Raw genomic sequence first — 13,953 nt, forward strand, 5'->3', positions numbered from 1 at the left:
AAGGTAAGTCTAGAAGAATCTGTGAGCTCCTGGTTCAGTGAGAGACCCTGTCTCAGAAATGAAAGTGAAGAGAAATTGAAGAAGAGCCCCAGTATCAAACACATGCACACGTGCACACGAGCACAATTTAAATTGATCACAACTCACCAACTCAAACATATCACTACTTCTGAATACTACTAAGAAATTGTAGTAAATGATACAAAAAGAAAACTTACATTTTTCCTCTCTTGACTTATGCTAGTAATATGTAGTCAGGCTATTTGAGCTTAATTATATAAATTGTCCTGATTCTCCAACTGTGAGGCATTTGATAGTCAGTGGAAATTCCTTAGGCCTCTAAACTGGAGGCCTTTGAGTGCAGTATTCCAAAAATAAGCTGTCACCTTCTCACTCGCCAGGAGAGGGCAGCAGCGAAGCTTTCAGTTTTAACAGTGACAAGAAAATCTGACCTGATGGCCTTAATTTTTATTGAAGGGATGAAAGATTTGCAGTTGAAAAATGGAATGAAATCAGGAAAATGAAGTATTGTAAAGTGGCTCCCGTTGTTTTTCTTTTTGGGTTACAAAACATGGTTCTTGGAATGTAGACCTGCCATCGAGTTGCCGAAGGAGTTTCACAGAGTTCTGACAGCCTCTGTCCTGTCAGAGGGCAAGCTCCGCATAATTTCGCTGAGGGGAGCTAGTGTGTTTCTGCTGTTCCTTTTCCCCTCTTTGCAGACTCCGGGAATAAGTGACCAATCTCAGAGAATGACTGAGTTGGGAAACTGTTTTTATTCTTCATAGTTTTGTTCTGAAAGTGTGCATTGTGCTGAGAATTCTTTTATCTTATTCCGAACCCCCGGGAGCTCTTGGTACTTTCACTGAAAATTATAAATGAATTCTATGTTCGGAAAAAAAAATCTAGGAACACAGCTATCTATTATAATAGATTTTTTTTTAATTGAGCAAGAAGCATCTTGTAACCAGTGTACTTATTCCTAGTCGAGTTTAAGTCAAGAGACAGCTCTTTCTAAGAGGCACAGGCGCTCATGGTTAGCAATCTTGTTAGGATATACAGTTTTGAGATGCAAGAAATAAAACAGACAATCCTGAGAGGCCAGAGTTTAGTTCACTGACAGAACATTGGCCTAGCATGTACAAAAAACACAAACAAATAAATAAGATTTTAAATGAATAAAGACTTATACACAAAGGACCGATTCATATAGTAATTTCACCTGCCAAGTGTCCATACTAAAAAATAAGGAGGAATTTCAGAGCCTGGCACACTTTCCCAGCTCTGCTCTGCTCTGGAGCATGGGGCCAGACTCGACCAATCAGCGGCTGAAAGGAATCTCACCTGAATGTCGGTTCGCACGCTTCCTCTAATGTGAGGCTGGGCAGCTGTTCCCTGTTTCAGCTTTTCCTGGCTGTGACCTGTTTGTGGCCTTTGCTCAATTTATAGTTGAAAGTTGTAAGTCATCTCCCTTTCAATTCTAGGAGATTTTTATAATTTTAGGTGATATCTCTTTTATCTATGCGAACCTTTTTTCCTCTCTAGATTTAACTGCATAAGTGCATACCAAAAATGTTGCACAGAAAATGCACTGAAATGGACTGGTCCCGAGACCTGTCTGATTCGGTCAGTACAGTGAGATTAGCTGCTCAGGATAGATTTGCTGTGAAACTTCTCAACATGGATTGTTTACTTTCACTGTCAGACATTTTTATGCACTTGTTTACGACCAAAACCAAAAATCCCACAGCAGAATCAGAATGAGAAAAACAATGACCTCATATCCCCTTTCATAACTCCTGCTCGGTACCTGCATTCAGTCCTGCCTCACACCCTCATATGTAGCCTTTCTGGTTCCTTTTCCACATACACATATATATGTGCACATGTGTGTATGATAGATAGATAGATAGATAGATAGATAGATAGATAGATAGATAATAGACCAAATGACAACTAGGCTGATTCCATTTCTTTCCTGTAATGCCTCTATTAATCCCTCTATGTACTTCTCTGGGTATATGCCCAGGTGTGAAGTAGTGGAGTAAAATAAAGTAGTTCTAGTTTTAATTTTCTGAGAAACCCTCAATGGCTGTATTACCTTGCACCTCCATCTAGAGGTAAGAGGGGTCCTGAAGTGACCACTGGCACCTCGGAAACTCTATACACATAATGACCTCAGAGCCCACTAGAACCAATGCTCCAGACTCTCACAGGATGCTGAGCCGAAGTGTGGGCCCAGTGCTGACGTCTGAGGCCACTGTACTAGAGTCTGGCCACAGTTTGCTCTCTGGTCCTGCAGAAGCCTGAGGCCCTCTAAAATTTTAAGCAAGATTAAACATAGTCCTTACTGTTAGGTTATGTCTTTTCTGACTTGTGTAACAATAAAGTTTGCCTAAAAAAAAATCCCATGACATTTGCAAAACAGTATATGCATGATTTTTAATACCAAATCCTGTTACACACACATACAATTTGGGTCTGTATTTCATATAAGGACACTTTGGTTTTCAAATAGTTTGTTTTACTGTTGTGTTCCAGGCTTCTAGGTCATACATAAATCTAGACAGCTACATCTCTTAGAGAAAATTTCATGTCTGTATTTTCAAAATGTGTACAAAACCCTGAGCTAATTCTGTACAAAATAGTGTCATGCTCAAATAGCATGTAGAGCCGATGTACGGCACTTTCTTCCAGCTCTTAAGTTCTCCTAACAAAGGGGCATTCAGCTGTGGTTTAATGACGGATTATTATTCAGAAGTCCAGACAGGAAGACACTGTAAAGTTCAAGGAGGAAACAACACTGCCAGACTGGAAGCAATGAGACACAATGAAATTTCAAATAAAAAAATAGTCCTGTTTTCCAAAATCAAGCAAAGGGTGGGGGCACATCTACAGTGGTTACTTTGTTTCTCAGGGAACGTCAGTCACCCAATGCAAGAGGGTGTTCAGTTGTTGAAGGTGGGATGTCCTCTATGAGTGAGATAGATGAATACAGAAGATTCGCCAGCGGCGGTGGAGAAGTGAGGAATGTCACTGATATTTAAAACATACTATGCACCGGGCCAAGCATGCAGAAACACTGACCTTTGAGTCAACATTTACACGTGGAATTGGTTATACTGTTTTCAATGAAGTGAACCTTTCTTCTTAAGTTCTGTTTAGTCCCAGACAGGCCTTCCCGAGCCAAGCAGACCCAGCCTTCTGTTTTCAAAGGGAGGTGTAAACTAATTGGTCACTTTTTATTTCTGTCTTTTGTTACGGGCGTGTTATATTTATTCTGTTCACAAAAAAAAAAAAAAAAATGTCAGCAGGTACCTAGCTTGAAATCCACAGTGTGAAAATTCTTCATAACCCCCGAATCTAACGTTTTAAACATATACTTTCAAAAAAAAAAAAAAAAAAGGAAATGCGAACTTCAGGAGGAAGATAAGGTACTTGGGGACTTAGCGACAAAACCGAGAACATGATACTTGGTTTCAGACTGCTGCTTGACAGTGGAACCTTAACATCATAGAACACAGTCTCTCCAGCAACAGAATGGAGCCTCTTGGGGCCCCAGACTCACTTTGCCTTTGAGAGTAATTCTGTGCCACTGTGAAAAATCCATGACTAAGTGGTTGAACAGAGGGCGGTGGGAAGGTTTTCTGTCTTCAACCCCGGGGAGCATTGAAATCACAAAGTATACTGCAGTGCTCAGCAATCTGAAGGTTTACTGCATTTTGTAGCGTTTGAGGATGCTTAGAACCAGAATCAATGCAAACATTTTCCGTGCTAGTTTGTGGACACTGCTTTATGTTGTGTGGCTGTTTGCTGTGTACCAAATACTTTTCTGAGATCTTCCTAACAGTGCAGGTAGTCGAGGTAGAGGGACGAAGCTGAGCCCTGGAGGAAAGCCCCATTTGATGACACACTGTAGCACTGAATCAGAATCTGGATGCAACCGTCATCCTGACCGTGATAGTTCTCAAAAGCCCCTCCCCCCCCCAAATCGTAGTCATGCCCCAGCAAGTGTTGGCTGTTTCTCCCTATGTGGTAAGCTATGGGTCAGTTGATCTTGGCTGGTTCTTACAATTCTTGCTTCCAAGATGCCAGTTGGCTTTGTTAGGTTTGTTCCTGGTATCTCTCATCTACCAAGGAATCACAGCTATGGGAAAATGCTCTGCCTTTTCCTCCTGGAAACCAGGAGGAAAAGATGGAAGACTCAGCTGTGGGCACATCTCAAGCCTCTGCTGTGTCAACACGGCTTATACCGCACTGTGGACATGGGTTTAGTGGGACCGAGGTGTGGAATTATGAAGGAGGGAGCCATTATTTGCTATTGATTACCCCTTCTTGTTCTCCTGGCTTATCAACTCCTCCAGGCGAGGAGACGTAGAACAACTTCATTCCACTGTGGTTTAGGTTCTTCATTAGACCGTTGTCAGAGGGCTCCTTTAAGACAAACTCACCACTATGCAATAGTGACTACTGGGCTGGAGAAATGCCTGAGTGGGTAAAGTCCTCGCCCTACAAGCATGGAAACCTGAGTGCAAATCCCCAGAACCACACTCACCTGAGTGTGACAGCACCTGTCTGTTATCACAGCACTTCTACAACGGGATGGCTGCCAGAGATGAGGAAATTCACAGAAGCTTACAGACCATCTAGCCCAGTGTTCCTCTGACCTCCACATGCTTGCCACGGCACTCGTGCATCTCTCAACACACACACACACACACACACACATACGGAATACTTTAAAAATAATAATTATTATTATGATATAAGAAAAATGTAGTTGCCCTTTATTTATGATACAGGTGGTATTTTTTATTAATATTCATTTATTATATATATAATATTTTGTCTGCATGTATGCCTGCAGGCCAGAAGAGGGCAACCAGACCTCGTTACAGATGGTTGTGATCCACAATGTGGTTGCTGGGAATTGAACTCACAACCTTTGGAAAAGCAGGCAATGCTCTTAACTGCTGAGCCATCTCTACAGCCCCCAGGTAGTGTTTTGTAGAGAGAGCTGCGGGCAGCCTTCCTGCCGCCCAGCTCCCGGCCGCCTGGCTAGCTTATGCCCCGAAATAACAACACACAAATTGTATTCTTTTAAATACTGCCTGGCCCATTATATCTAGCCTCTTCTTGGATAACTCTCATATCTTGACTAACCCATTTCTAATTATCTGTATAGCACCACAAGGTGGTGTCTTACCGGGAAAGATTCAGCATGTCTGTCTCAAGTAGGAGAATCATGGCGACTGACCCAGAGAGGAGAGGCATGGTGGTTGCCTCACTTCCTCCCAGCATTCTGTTCTGTCGACTCCACCCACCTAAGGGCTGGCCTAGCAAATGGGACAAGGCAGTTTCTTTATTAACCAATGAAATCAACACAAACAGAAGACCCTTCCACATCAGTGTTTTTACACCCCAAATGTTCTAGTTAGATCAGTACATGGACTGTAGTGGTAGATGATATAGTTTTTTTTTTTTTTAAACAAATCATCTTGTTTCTCTTTAACTAAATTTTGCCTTTGATATTTTTTCGTCCTTTATCTATATCTTTCCTACTCACTACTTGGCTGGCTGTGTGGCTAGATGGCTGGCACCTGGTAGTCTCCTCTCCTTCTCCTTTTCTTGTTCCTTACTCTTCTCATTTCTCTTGAGCCTATATTTCTCCTCCTATTTATTCTCTCTGCCTGCCAGCCCCACCTAACCCTCTCCTTTTGACCATTCAGCTCTTTATTAGATCACTAACGTGTTTTAGGCAGGCAAAGTAATACAGCGTTGCAGTGTTAAACAAATGCAACATGAAAGAATGGAATACATCTTTGCATCATTAAATAAACATTCCACAGCATAAAACGAGTGTAACACATCTTCAGCTAATGTTCCACAACAGGATGAAATCATAGGGATGCTAAACTTCCTTCATTTACACCTGTCCTTAAATGGGTATTGCTCAGAAAGTTGTGATGTGTGTGTGTGGGGGGGTGGTATTCACGTGAGCACACACACAGAGATGCTTGTGTCTCAGGAGGCCTTGTATATTCCATTAATTGCTCTACCATAACAACTGATATTTTCTTAGAATGTCAACTTCCACTGTTCACTAGTGCATTAGAATCACAGAATTACTGCCGGGCATGGTGCACTCTATCTGTAATGGCATCATTCAGATGGAGACAGAAGGATCACAATTGTGAAGCCAACCTGGGCTACATAACAATACCTCATCTTTAAAGATTTAGGCCTGGGATGTAGTTCAGTGGTAGAACACTCACTAAGCATGCTCGAGGCCTTGGTTCAATCCCATCACCTCCCAAAAGAGATGAAAAATTACCTATCAGGAGTTAGAAAAACACAAACATGTTCATGTTGTTTATCTATTGATTCGAAATGAAGTTTAACATAGACCATTTTCTTTCCAGAATAGTATTTGCTTTCTAATGTCTCCCAGACACATACGTGGTTGACTGTAAGATGGTCAGTTTTCTAAGACATATTTATTAATAATGATAGCAGTCATGGTTAGGAATTATGGTATATTTCTGTGTTTATTATTAACTCTGGAGATGCATTTTCTTATTATACATTTCCAGTGTCTCTATAACATAGAAGTTGCTAGCATCCTGACCTGCACTCTGAGGCACACCGAGGCACTGGAAGTTTAAATAATGTGCCCAAGAATTGTAGAATAGTGAAACTCAAAGGCTACGTTTCATATTTCCTATGGGCATGAGGAGTGTTTGTTCTGCCCATAGTAGAGTTAGGCATTTGGGAAGAAGGTAGATGGTGTTCCAGATGAGGAAAGGTTGCAGGGTTGTTTATATTCAGATTTTCTGTTACTGCTGAAGGACTGTGATCTGGCTTTGTGACTTCACGGTAAAACTTCAAGCCTCTCAATCACAACACCCCTCATGGTATAATGATTGGAGCATAGACTTCAGCTCCGGACAGTATACTGTCGGGGCCAGCCGACTTGTCAAACAATACCTGAAAGGAGGAGCGAGGATTAGAGAAAGAGCAAAGGACAGAATAGACTCGGGAGCTCTCAGCGAATACTGCAGCACCCCGAATTTATTTCCCATAGCTCTTTATGCCCAAAGCAAAAGGGGTTAGGGCAGAAGACTTCTGTACCATGGTTCAAAGAACAAACAAGTGTCATCACCTCCTTAATTCTCAAAAATCTAGTAACCATGCCTTTGGTCAAAATGTCCTGTCATTTGGCCTTGAGGAGCAAGAACAAGCTTGAACTCTTTGACCTTAAGTCAAGATGGAATCGTGTCACTGTAGGCTCCACAGTATATGTCCATAGCCCAGCTCTGTTAGTGAGCTGTGTGCTATGCACTGTAGGCTCCACAGTATATGTCCATAGCCCGGCTGTGTTAGTGAGCTGTGTGTTATGTACTGTAGACTCCACAGTATATGTCCATAGCCCAGCTCTGTTAGTGAGCTGTGTGTTGTGTACTGTAGACTCCACAGTATATGTCCATAGCCCGGCTGTGTTAGTGAGCTGTGTGTTGTGTACTGTAGACTCCACAGTATATGTCCATAGCCCGGCTCTGTTAGTGAGCTGTGTGTTGTGTACTGTAGACTCCACAGTATATGTCCATAGCCCGGCTCTGTTAGTGAGCTGTGTGTTGTGTACTGTAGACTCCACAGTATATGTCCATAGCCCAGCTCTGTTAGTGAGCTGTGTGTTGTGTACTGTAGACTCCACAGTATATGTCCATAGCCCAGCTCTGTTAGTGAGCTGTGTGTTGTGTACTGTAGACTCCACAGTATATGTCCATAGCCCAGCTCTGTTAGTGAGCTGTGTGTTGTGTACTGTAGACTCCACAGTATATGTCCATAGCCCAGCTCTGTTAGTGAGCTGTGTGTTGTGTACTGTAGACTCCACAGTATATGTCCATAGCCCAGCTCTGTTAGTGAGCTGTGTGTTGTGTACTGTAGACTCCACAGTATATGTCCATAGCCCAGCTCTGTTAGTGAGCTGTGTGTTGTGTACTGTAGACTCCACAGTATATGTCCATAGCCCAGCTCTGTTAGTGAGCTGTGTGTTGTGTACTGTAGACTCCACAGTATATGTCCATAGCCCAGCTCTGTTAGTGAGCTGTGTGTTGTGTACTGTAGACTCCACAGTATATGTCCATAGCCCAGCTCTGTTAGTGAGCTGTGTGTTGTGTACTGTAGACTCCACAGTATATGTCCATAGCCCAGCTCTGTTAGTGAGCTGTGTGTTGTGTACTGTAGACTCCACAGTATATGTCCATAGCCCGGCTCTGTTAGTGAGCTGTGTGTTGTGTACTGTAGACTCCACAGTATATGTCCATAGCCCAGCTCTGTTAGTGAGCTGTGTGTTGTGTACTGTAGACTCCACAGTATATGTCCATAGCCCAGCTCTGTTAGTGAGCTGTGTGTTGTGTACTGTAGACTCCACAGTATATGTCCATAGCCCAGCTCTGTTAGTGAGCTGTGTGTTGTGTACTGTAGACTCCACAGTATATGTCCATAGCCCAGCTCTGTTAGTGAGCTGTGTGTTGTGTACTGTAGACTCCACAGTATATGTCCATAGCCCAGCTCTGTTAGTGAGCTGTGTGTTGTGTACTGTAGACTCCACAGTATATGTCCATAGCCCAGCTCTGTTAGTGAGCTGTGTGTTGTGTACTGTAGACTCCACAGTATATGTCCATAGCCCAGCTCTGTTAGTGAGCTGTGTGTTGTGTACTGTAGACTCCACAGTATATGTCCATAGCCCAGCTCTGTTAGTGAGCTGTGTGTTGTGTACTGTAGACTCCACAGTATATGTCCATAGCCCAGCTCTGTTAGTGAGCTGTGTGTTGTGTACTGTAGACTCCACAGTATATGTCCATAGCCCAGCTCTGTTAGTGAGCTGTGTGCTATGCACTGTAGGCTCCACAGTATATGTCCATAGCCCGGCTCCGTTTGTGAGCTGAGTGCTATGCACTGTAGGCTCCACAGTATATGTGCATAGCCCGGCTCCGTTTGTGAGCTGTGTTATACACAGGTTCTCCAGTGTCTGTGTTTCAGCTTCCACCTGTGTAGAATACACTGCTTCCCCCCTCCCCCGGGTCTTGTGTGTAGTAAAGCAGGTTTCTGTTTGAAGGCCACATAGGAGGCATGAGTGTCCGCCGCTCTTTGATAACAAGAGCCTGGAGCACACCATCCCACCTCAGCCTCTGCCACTATCTTACATCTCAAGCCACCCAGTTCCTGCCCTCTGGGCTGGTTTGTAAGATGAAGGGGTTTGCAGGCCTGACCACCCGTGTGCTACTGCAGTCCTCCAGACTGTGGGGACCTCCCCTTCTCCTGCTCTCTGCAAAAGATCTACTTTCTTTCTCTTTCCTTCTCCTAGGAGAGTTGTACCTTGGTTACCTGTAAAGAGTGCACTTTGAAGCTTTTGTAAATGCCCTCTAGAAAGAACCATCTGATGGAAAGACAAGTGTTCTGTCTTGTGTGGGAGGAGGAAGTATAGATAGGTGGGACTCTTCCTCCAGAGATGTTCATGAATGCATGTCCAGATGTGCACCATAGAAGGCAGAAATGTTTAATGGATAGAGCGGAATGCTTGAGTCTAGAAGTTTCTCAGAGATTGCTGCTTTGAAAAAGCACAGTGTTGGGAACTGGAGGATGATGATTGTGGTAGCCAGGCAGATGCTGTGTCTCTGTCTGGGGTCTGAGGATGGTCTCAGCATTTTTTAACTGTTTATATTGAGCTATATATTTTTCTCTGCTCTCTTCCGTTCCTCTCCCCTCCCATTCACCCTTTTCTCATGATCCCCACACTCCCAGTTTACTCAGGAGGTCTTGTATTTTTCTACTGCCCATGTAGATTAGATTAGAAATATCCATGTATATTTCTCTTAGGGTCCTCATTGTTGTCTAGGTTTTCTGAGATTGTGAATTGTAGGCTGGTTTTCCTTTGTTTTAGGTCTAAAAGCTACTTTTGAGTGAGTACATATTATATTTGACTTTCTGGGTCTGGGTTACCTCACTCAACATTATGTTTTCTAGATCCATCCATTTGCCTGCAAATTGGAAGATGTCATTTTTTCCACCGTGTATTACTCCATTATGTAAATGTACCACATTTTCCTTATCCATTCTTTGATTGAAGGGTATCTGTCTATGATAAATAATGCTGTTATGAACACAGTTGAGCATATGTCCTTGTGGTATGTTTGAGTATCCTTTGGGTATATGCCCAAAAGTGGTATTTTTGGGTTTTGAGGTAGGTTGTTTCCTAATTTTCTGAGAAATCTCCATACTGATATCCAAAGCAACTGTACTAGTTTGCACTCCCACCAGCAATGCAGAAGTGTTTGCTTTTCCCCACTCTCCAGCCTAAGTTGTCATCGGTGTTTTTGATCTTGACCAGTCTTACAGTTTGCATTTCTCTGATGACTAAGGATGTTGAACATTTCCTTCAGTATCTTTCAGCCATTTTAGATTACTCTGTTGAGAGTTCTCTGTTTAGGTCTGTACTCAGTTTTCTTTTTACTGGATTATTTATTCTTTTGATGACCAGTTTCTTGAGTTCTTTATATATTTTGGAGATCAGCCCTTTCTGTCCAATGTGGGGCTAGTGAAGATATTTTCCCATTCTTTAGGCTGCCATTTTGTCTTGCTGACCATGTCCTGTACTTTACAGAAACTTCTCAGTTTCAGGAGGTAGCATTTATTAATTGTTTTTCTCAGTGTCTGTGCTACTGGAGTTATACTTAGGAAGTGGTCTCCTATGCCAATGTGTTCATGTGTACGTCCCACTTTCTCTTCTATGTGGTTTAGTGTGGTTGGTTTTATGTTGAGGTCTTTGATCTGTTTGGACTTGAGTTTAGTGCCAGCATTTTACCTTGGCCCTCTGCATAGCAATGCTAAGGCCCGGCAGTCAGGTTAGAATGCATGTGCCATGTAAAAGCCACTGAGTGCTCCAGACAGGCATCTGTCAGCTCTCAACCAGGATATATTGGGGGATTTCAAGTCCTTTAAAGACAGGAATTACAGTTACACAACAAAAGTAGTGTTTCTAGAATGCCTCTTGTGATCACTGTGGTATTTTGGCATTAACACAACTATAATCCTCAGAGTTTAGAATAGACCGACACTTTCTCTTCAAAGTGAGCTTTCTTCTGGTATCTGTGAATTTTTCGATACCTGTACTCCAGAGACTGTGGGATATAGCTTTTACACTAGCTGACCTGGAACCCCAGCTGAAATGTTCCTGTCTTGCTTGGCTTTCCTAATACCAGAATGTAAAAATAAGCATCCTGATACTCATGAACATTTGTGAGTCTGGTTTTCTGTTTTCTTCTGCTGCTTTTTTTTTTCATGTTGCTTTGGGTAAGTGCCTGTTTTGTTCCCTGCTGTATAGAACCCGACACTTGGAAGACCTCCACTATGTACTTGTGGATTGACTGAGAGAATGGGTCCTTGTGACTCCTATGCAAAGGGATTTGAGGGGATTGTCTCTTATATAAACATAAAATTAGGGTGCTTATTTGGAGTGTAACCAGAGTGACTCATGGCCATGGCAGTTATTCGCTTCTATAAAAGCCAAACCATTTCCCTCTGCTGAAGCAATCCCAAGAGACGAGCTGGGATCTCTCTCTGTCTCTGTCAGATGAGAGCGGTCTCCTCCAGGGCCACCCTGTGCGTATTCTCTCGGGAATAGATCGGGTGTTGCCAGGAGCGATTGTGTCTCACTACCACGGAACTCTAAGTTAGAGTAAATGCCATTTTCTACAGCTCTTTGAAGAGGTTGAAGATTATCTATCTATACTGAATATAATCTCTGTGTATCTAAAGACTAACCTGATTAGTCTAATTATAAATACGACAAACATAGATGACTATTGACGGAGCTTCCCCATCAAGTGCACCTACTAAAATATAAAATAATTTTAAATTCAGATTGTAAATAGTTGGAGAGACTCAATTCTAAAGAATGACTAGCACAACAGATAACGTGGCAGTTTGAACATAATTTTTAAACATTTTTATTACCTTTTGAGATTATAACATAATTATATCGTATCTCCTTTTCCCGCCTTCTAATTCTCACATGCACTCACCCTCGCTTGCTTCCAGATTCATTGCCTTTTTTCTTTTTTCTTTGTGTTTAATGTTCTTCTGGTTTCCTTTGTGTTTAATTGGAATATATATATATATATATATATGCTTATATATACATATGTACATTGCATACTCTTTATATAAAGTTATAGTCAAGTTGGGATTCTGTGGTACTAACATGTTATACAATATCAAATCCATTTGGGAGACATTTTAATGACCTTTGTGCCACTCTCCTCCCTGTTCACTCCTCCCAAGAGAAAAATACCCACATTCCACCGTTCGTATCTTTTGCACATTTTGGAATTGGCTGGTTGTTTTTACTCAACGTGGCCTCGTGTTGCTGAGGTTCTAAACACAGCAGTATCTCGTAAGTTCCAGAAGCGCGGGGGAGAAGAGCAAGGAAAGAATGAACTGAGAATTAACGGCTCGGATGACACGATGTGGACCCGTGAGCACAAACTCTAGTTGAGGCTTTGTCTTCAGGAAGGTTAGAGTCTGCTGCAAGCCCTGTCAGGTCAAGCGCTTTGAAGCTGTGGAACTTTACATATGTAGTGTTGCTCTCCGGCTGCTCCCCTGTTGGAGGGAGACCTTTGAGACCTTTCCCGTCCTCTGTCCCCCGAGTCACGTCGCCTAGCAAGTCTTTTCTTCTCGAGGGCTCTTCCCCCCCCCATCTCCTGCTGTGCTGTGTTCATCCTCTACAATGTCCCAGCAATAAGAGGAATAAGAGGAGAAGGTGAAAGTCAGCCTGCAGGTTTAAATTAATTGCGCTCCTTGGTGAAGCTGCCTTAGCCAGAGCTTTAAGGACACTCTAACGTGATAGGGAAGAGAGAGCCACCAGGCAGAAGAAAGCGGGAGCACATTCCACTGAAGGTGAACAGTGAGCACGTGCATATGCAGATACTCGAATGATCAGATAGCGTTCTCTGTACGGTCGTTTCTGTTGTAAAATACACCGGTTTCTGACCCTGAGCATCCATTTAAGCTTATTTTGGCTTCCAGATACTAGATACGCTTGCTCTTAAAGCTGTGCATCTCACTAGTTAAGATGTGGGGTACCGGAAAGCCTGCGTTTTGCTGGCTTCACGGCAGATCCTTGAGTTTATTTTGTCTTCGTGTGGAAAAGTGGCACCTCTGCTTAGCCACCCTGACTTTGGGAGCTTTCCCACCACCCTATGTCTGTATCCATGCGGAAGCTTTCCCCCCACCCTGTGTCTGTATCCAGGGGGAAGCTTTCCCACCCCATGTCTGTATCCCTGGGGAAGCTTTCCCACCCCGTGTCTGTATCCATGGGGAAGCGTTCTCCACCCCATGTCTGTATCCATGGGGAAGCTTTCCCACCCCGTGTCTGTATCCATGGGGAAGCGTTCTCCACCCTGTGTCTATAATTTCACACTTATGCACACAGGTCTGAACTGAAATCAGTTCAGTGTGCCCCGTCTATCTCCTGACACACAGACAAGCTCACAGGAAATATCTGCTGTCAGAATGGAGATTTTATGTAGATGCTGATGCAGATGTAACAATGAAGCTTCATATTTTATTGTTCTTACCCCCGGGTCATGTGACATGTTTTGCTTTCACCATGTCTCTTATACCCAGCTGAAAATGACGTTTCTAAAAAATCTGTCAAGCGCTAAATTGAGGCCTTGCTTACAACTAGTGTCCGTGTGTAGTCACTAATTGGTGAGAATAATAATTTACTTATGAATGCAAGATTGTGTTGGTTTTGTCTGTAATAGAATTCCTGTGCATCTTGAATGATGGAGAATTATTCACATTGCTTTGTAGGGACTACAGAGTCAAGAGAATCAGATTTTTGTTTTACAAGGACATTTGGTGTTATTGACTTTTGAAATATGTCTTGCT

General features: G+C 42.8%; 1 protein-coding gene across 11 annotated transcripts in view; it reads left to right on the forward strand.

The window, feature by feature from the left end:
• Cdk14 (cyclin dependent kinase 14) overlaps positions 1-13,953 on the forward strand; it is a 575,534-nt gene that overhangs the window by 391,068 nt on the left and 170,513 nt on the right. The gene's annotated exons all lie outside the window — the stretch shown is intronic.

The sequence above is a fragment of the Alexandromys fortis genome, unplaced genomic scaffold (genome assembly GCF_014885135.2).
Source record: "Alexandromys fortis isolate MF-2015 unplaced genomic scaffold, M_Fortis_MF-2015_v1.1 scaffold_38, whole genome shotgun sequence".
Classification (NCBI taxonomy): domain Eukaryota; kingdom Metazoa; phylum Chordata; class Mammalia; order Rodentia; family Cricetidae; genus Alexandromys; species Alexandromys fortis.